The following is a 6587-nucleotide window of genomic DNA, read 5'->3' on the forward strand; positions in this document are numbered from 1 at the left end:
AAGCCTCGAAGTTGCATCTCCTCCAAGAGGCCTTCCCTGACTAGCCCCCCTTTTCCTCTTCTCCCACTCCCTTCTGCATCACCCTGACTTGCTCCCTTTGTTCTCCTCCCCCCGCCCCCGGCAAGCACTTATGTACATATCTGTAATTTATTTATATTAATGCCTGTCTCTCCCCACCTTCCACCCAGACTGTGGGTGGGTAGGGAACGTGTCTGTTTATTGTTGTATTGTACTCTCTCAAGTGCTTACAGTGATCTGCACACACTAAGTGCTCAATAAATACAATTGAATGAATGAATGAAAGAATGAATGAACAATCATCTTTCCTTACCACCACTACCACATTGGCTCCTCTTACCCTGTTGTCCCCTTCCCTTCTCCTAACACATGTTGTGGCTCTTATATAAGCCATGATTATATTGCATACAATAATTCATTCAATAGTATTTATTGAGTACTTACTGTGTGCAGAGCACTGCACTAAGCACTTGGGAAGTACAAATAGGCAACATATAGAGACGGTCCCTACCCAACAATGGGCTCACAGTCTAGGATATAATAATAATGGTATTAGTAAGTACTTAACAAATACCATAATAATAATTATAATTATTATTATTAGTGAATTTGAGGTATTTCTCTTCCTGGAGATTGTTGGTAGAGATCCATTTTATTTCCAATTAAACAGGTGTGATTTAGGGAAAGACCTGGAATTTCAGAAAGTCTCTGAAGGATCAGGTCTTTTGAAAAAACTTACTTGAAAACAAACAAATGTGACATATTGAGCACATCTGTATGGGACAAAATCAATGTCTAGAAAGAAAATAAAGCAGACTCCACACGAAACACAGGTTCTGTCTGTCTGAGCGGCAGAGATGATTTGGAACTTTTCTAGTCTGTATCCCTATTGCCCAATCCTACCTCACCACACTACTCTCCTACTACAAACCAGCCCACACACTTTTCTCCTCTAATGCTAACCTTTGCACTGTACCTTGATCTTGTCTATCTCACCACTGACCCCTCACCCATGTCCCACCTTTGGCCTAGAATGCCCTCCCTCCTCAAATCTGACAGACAATTGTCTTCCTCCACTTCAAAGCCTTACTGAAGGCACATCTCCAAGAGGTCTTCCCTGTCTAAGCCCTTCTTTCCTCTTCTCCCACTCCCTTCTGCATCAGCCTGACTTGCTCCTTTTACTTACCCCCTGACTCCCAGCCCCACGGAACTTATGCACATATCTGTAAATTAATGTCTGTCTCTCCCTCTAGATTGTAAGCTCGTTATGGGCAGGGAATGTGTCTATTTTTATTTTGAACTCTCCCAAGTTCTTAGTACAGTGTTCTGCACACAGTAAGCACTCAATAAATACAAATGAATGACTAAATGAATGAAAGTCCTGTTTTACTCTTACCACATGAACCCTCTGAGAAATTCTTAATGTACAGGTGGCTAGCAGTGGGATGGAAGGAGCAGTCCCAAGTCCCTAGGTTGCCCAGACAATTTGTGTCAATTGGGTGGAATCCAATGCCAATCAAAAAGTGCGTGGGAGTATCAAGTCATGAGACAGAACTAATAGTTTTAAGGCAATCATCAAAGGAGTTTAACACATATGGTTTTCCAGCCCCTTTTTGATTTGAATCAAAATGGAATTTGATTTATTTACAACACTTAGAGGCAAGTAGGTTTTTGTTTTCTCCATGAAGACACAGCCAATGTCTATTGCTTGAAGTTTTTCTTCAAGGAAGTCTTTATAGACAATCTGCAAGATTTATTAATAATAATAATGATAATGTTGGTATTTCTTAAGCGCTTACTATGTACCAAGCACTGTCCTAAGTGCTGGGGTAGATACAAGGGAATCAAGTTGTCCCATGTGGGGCTCACAGTCTTCATCCCCGTTTTCCAGATGAGGTAACTGAGGCACAGAGAAGTTAAGTGACTTGTTCAAGGTCACAGAGTTGACAAGTGGCGGAGCTGGGATTAGAACCCACTTCCTCTGACTCCCAAGCCCATGCTCATTCCACTAAACCATGCTGCTTAACCAATTTGTTACCTACCAACTTTGAAGGGGAGGAGTCAGGACTGACTTCATTTTGGATTCTGACTCAAGAATGAACAAGACACCCCGGGTGGTACCAAGGATAAGCATTTATTGGTCACAAATATCAAAGTAGACAAACAATCAGGAAAGCGTTTCAATTGAGTTCCCTGTAGCTAGCATTTAGTCAGATAGGGGCAAGGAATATATCTGGTAGATTGTTATATTGTATAATCTACAAGCACTTAGTAAAATGCTTTGCACACAGTAAGCACTCAACAAATGCGACACTGATATAGCCACAAGCTTCTCTTTCCATTCCTTCACATGCCTCAGGGCAAACCGATTCCAGTAGTTCAATACTCACGGCTCTGATAGTTATGAACCTCCTGAGTTCTCCATTCTAGATGGGGCTGGTCACGGTGAGGGCATCCCCTATCACACCAGATAATAATAGTGATGGCATCTGTTAAGCGCTACTATGTGCCAAACACTGTTCTAAGCGCTGGGGGGGATACAAGGTAATCGGGTTGTCCCACATGGGGCTCACAGTCTTAATCCCCATTTTACAGATGAGGTAACTGAGGCCCAGAGAAGTTAAGTGACTTGCCCAAAGTCACACAACTGACAAGTGGCGGAGGCAGGATTAGAACCCATGACCTCTGGCTCCCAAGCCCGTGCTCTTTCCACTGAGCCACACTGCTTCTCTCAGGTGTGCTTGGCCCAGACCAGCTGATGTTCTCTGTGCACCACCTACAAAGGACCCCCGGGTCCGTCCAGGTTCTTATACCCTTTCACTAGGCTCAAAAACTCTGAGCAATGCCATGTCCCTATCCCGTGATCATCCACACACTAGGGTGACCTGGAGTGCTTGCCCTTCGGCACATAAACTATGCAACCCCACCTTTGAGCAGTCCAAACGGCCACGCTTCCAGCTCTAGCTCCTGAATTACCTCATTCAGGACCCTCATGAGCGTGGGGAAGACAGTCACACAATTACTGCCACCCCTGTGATTTGGTCTACCCTGTAAGAATGGTTCTGTGCCTTCAAAACCATTCAGAAACATTTTCTTCAATTATTAAGAAAATTATTGGTAGCCGCTATTTCATACCTGACATTTAGGTTCTCTGGAACAATTGAGTTATTTCCACATAGATTAATTGAGGTGCTTCTTAGTAAAGATTTTAAATGTGGAATACGCATAGAAAAAGATTATACTGTGATAAACAGAGAGCCTGTTTATATGGAAAGTTCAGTAAAATAGGCAAGGGCAATTTCTGTTTCCCACCTCACTTTCACACAAGTACAACAGCAAGGCTATTAATGGTTAACTGCCCTAATTACCCACCACTTAATTATAGGCTTCCAAGAGTTACTGTTTTCAAACTTCCAAATCTCGATTGATGACTTGACTATGTTCTATTGTGCATATCTTTCCTTGCCACTGGGGAGGACAAATGCAAATGTAAATCTTCAAGCTAAATATTTTTAATCTTGCCTGTAAATGTATAGACATTTATAGGACAAGGCCTAATCCTTTATTTCTCTCTTGACACCTTGGCTTGCCTACTTAATATACTTTCCCGAACTGCAGGGGTAGAACATCACTGAGGCAGCTAGACTCTGCCATGTCTGAGTGTGGGGTTGAACTCAGGAGAGAAGACAATGGTTTTCCATGTTCTCAGTAAATTTAAAGAGATTTCCCCTTCAAAACTGCCGCACTCACATGAAAAAATTCCTGAAAAGAGAATTTGCCCAAATGGAAAGATCTAAGATAAATGACTTTATATTTGGGTAAACACACACAGGAAAAAGCCATGATCCTCCCTTCCGCATTACCGTGACTTGCTCCCTTTGCTCCCTCCCCAGCCCCACAGCACTTATGTATATATGTATATATCTATAATTCTAATTATTTATATTGATGCCTGTTTATTTGTTTTGATGTCTGTCTCCCCCAGAGACTGTAAATCGGGTGTGGACAAGGATTGTCTCTCTTTATTGCTGTACTGTACTTTCCAAGCACTTAGTACTGTGCTCTGCGCACAGTAAGCGCTCAGTAAATATGACTGAATGAATGGAATATAGTAGAAAAATCCCTGAAAACTAATTTATCTGACCTATAATCTGCTTTTATACTACCCTTTCCAACTGGTATCACAAGGTAAATAGGGATACAGCATTATATTTGTTATGTGATTTTTGAAGATAAAACCAGATATGGAGGAATATATGTGACTAATTTATTAGAATTGAGATCATGTTTATAGTTGAGATGTTTACAGTTAAGAAATGGAGATTTCCAAGAAGGCTTTCCTGACCAACTTCTCATTATCCCATTCTAGTCACCCTCCCTTCTGCATCACATATGCACTTCCTTCTGTGTCCCTTAAGCACTTGATATTCACCCCACTTCCAGACACTCAACACTTAGGTACATAGTCTTTCATTCTGCCGCTTCTCCTACCTGTAATTTATTTCAATGTCTGTCTAACCCTCTAGACTGTAAACTCCTCATGGGCAGAGATTATGTCTACCAGCTCCACTGTATTCTCACAGGGCTCTGCACATAATAACTGCTCAATAAACACCACTGATTGATTTGTTAAATGAATGACAAATTTAAACATTGTGGTTTAAATTATGTGATTTAATAGGTTAGTGGCTTTCTAATATTGTAATTCTTAGGAGCTTGAACTTACTGCTCATTCAGATAAATAAGTGGTATATATTTTTTTTTTTAGTCAATATATTTTTCATCTTTTTGGATTTTACATACAGGGACCTTAGTTTAGGTCCAAGAGGGAAAAAAAAAAAACATTTTTAGAGTTAAAGGCAGATATTTTTGCAATAGTTCCCTAATACTTGCAAAATCCAGGACATTAACCACATTTCATCTATACATTTATCAAAAGATGTCTAAAAGAAAATAGGAGCAAATAGAAGTTCAGCCCTAACACACCACAGCATGCCAAGATCAACCTGACCTGAAATACTGAAAACAGATGTTCTTCCCAGGGTTTGCCTCTCTCAGTATAGAAAGCGTTATCATACCTCCTCAGTTTGTGAAGTGCATACAGTGGATTTCTCCTGGAGTTGCTTTGAATACTTAATTTCTGGACACAGCTGCTTCTATTCAGAAGTTAACTTTTAAAGGTAACCTTTCAGAAGATGAAAGAAAGACATGAAACATTTTCATTTTCTCGACGAATCTCATTTCTCCTTTCTCAGGAGATGATTCCACCTGGGAGATATCTGATTTACTTTAAATGATAGTCAGTTGTTTGTGAGAGAAAATGACTCATTTTAAAGAGAAAACAACCAGGGTGTGTGACTGGAATACACAGCACCAAATTCTATTCGTTGACCAGCAGACTTGCAGGGTCACATATTTTTCCAAGATATATGCACTAAACTCCTTTCTGGCCAAAACCACTTCACATCTGCAATTTGTCACATGCCCTGGCCACTTGCATCTTCAAAATAAAGGGTGAATGGGCTAACTGCACCCACAATTATCCAATTAAGGGGCAATTAGTTTGGTGTGTAGCTAATTACAGCTACAAAATTGTGTCCAGAGAAAGGCTTCTCTTGGAAAATTTAACTGTAAATGATTGGAGCAAATTAATTTTATAGAATAAGCAGATGCAATCAGACAATTACTGTTTTTTAATGAATGCTGAGGCATTTGGATTGCAAGTCCCTTCTTATCTGCATTACTCCATTTCTCTGAGGCACTACATGTTTTTAATGGACTCTACAATGACATGGTTGGTGCCCCAAGGAGGTAAAGAACATGAGCCCCAGAAGGATAGGCTTAACTACTACAGACACCCCAGAATGTCAGCATGAGAGTCAGATAGGAACCTAGAAACACTGAGGCTTGAAGTTTGCATCTGGTTTCCTGAGGCACACCTTCCAGTTTTCTTTTCAGATAGGTTTGGCAATGAATCAGTTTGGAGGGAAATTTCAAACTCTTCCAATAAACTATGTAATATTTTTCCAAAAAATTGACTTTTTGATAATTGAGCACAAATCTTGCCCAGTTGTAAAACAGAGAACTGAAATATGAATGGACTTTAAAAAGCAACAATAATTGTGGTATGTGCCAAGTTCTGAATTAAGCACTGGGGTAGACACAAGTTACCTTCTCAAGGTTGCACCTGGGGAGTTTCTAGTACTCTTCCAGTTTAAACTACAGGAGGGAGAGTCAAGCAGAGGCATACCCATTCCATTCCTAGCTTGGGCAATGGCTAGCAAGTGGAAGGCAATCTGCTACAAGTCAATACTCCCCTGTGCCGGGCAGCAGCGGCATGGGAGAGAGTTGAGGGCAGAAACTCAAGTTTACTGTGAGGAAGAAGGCAATGGTAAACAACTTCTGTATTTTTACCAAGAAAACTCTATGGATACACAATCAGAACAATTGTAGATGGAGGTGGGGCGATCTGAGAGAGAGGTGTTTGTGCTATTGCTATGAGTCAGAGATGACTTGACAGCATAAGACAAAACACAAGTTAATCAAATGGGACACAGTCCCTGTCCCAC

The 6587-nt window shown here is 40.8% G+C and overlaps 1 non-coding gene across 1 annotated transcript; it reads left to right on the top strand.

The window, feature by feature from the left end:
* The first annotated feature begins 6187 nt into the window (after positions 1 to 6187).
* Positions 6188 to 6325, top strand: LOC119920505. Its single transcript, XR_005448247.1, has one exon. It is a non-coding gene; the product is annotated as a small nucleolar RNA SNORA7 (small nucleolar RNA).
* The last annotated feature ends 262 nt before the right edge of the window (positions 6326 to 6587 follow it).

Source organism: Tachyglossus aculeatus, chromosome X1 (genome assembly GCF_015852505.1).
Source record: "Tachyglossus aculeatus isolate mTacAcu1 chromosome X1, mTacAcu1.pri, whole genome shotgun sequence".
Lineage (NCBI taxonomy): Eukaryota > Metazoa > Chordata > Mammalia > Monotremata > Tachyglossidae > Tachyglossus > Tachyglossus aculeatus.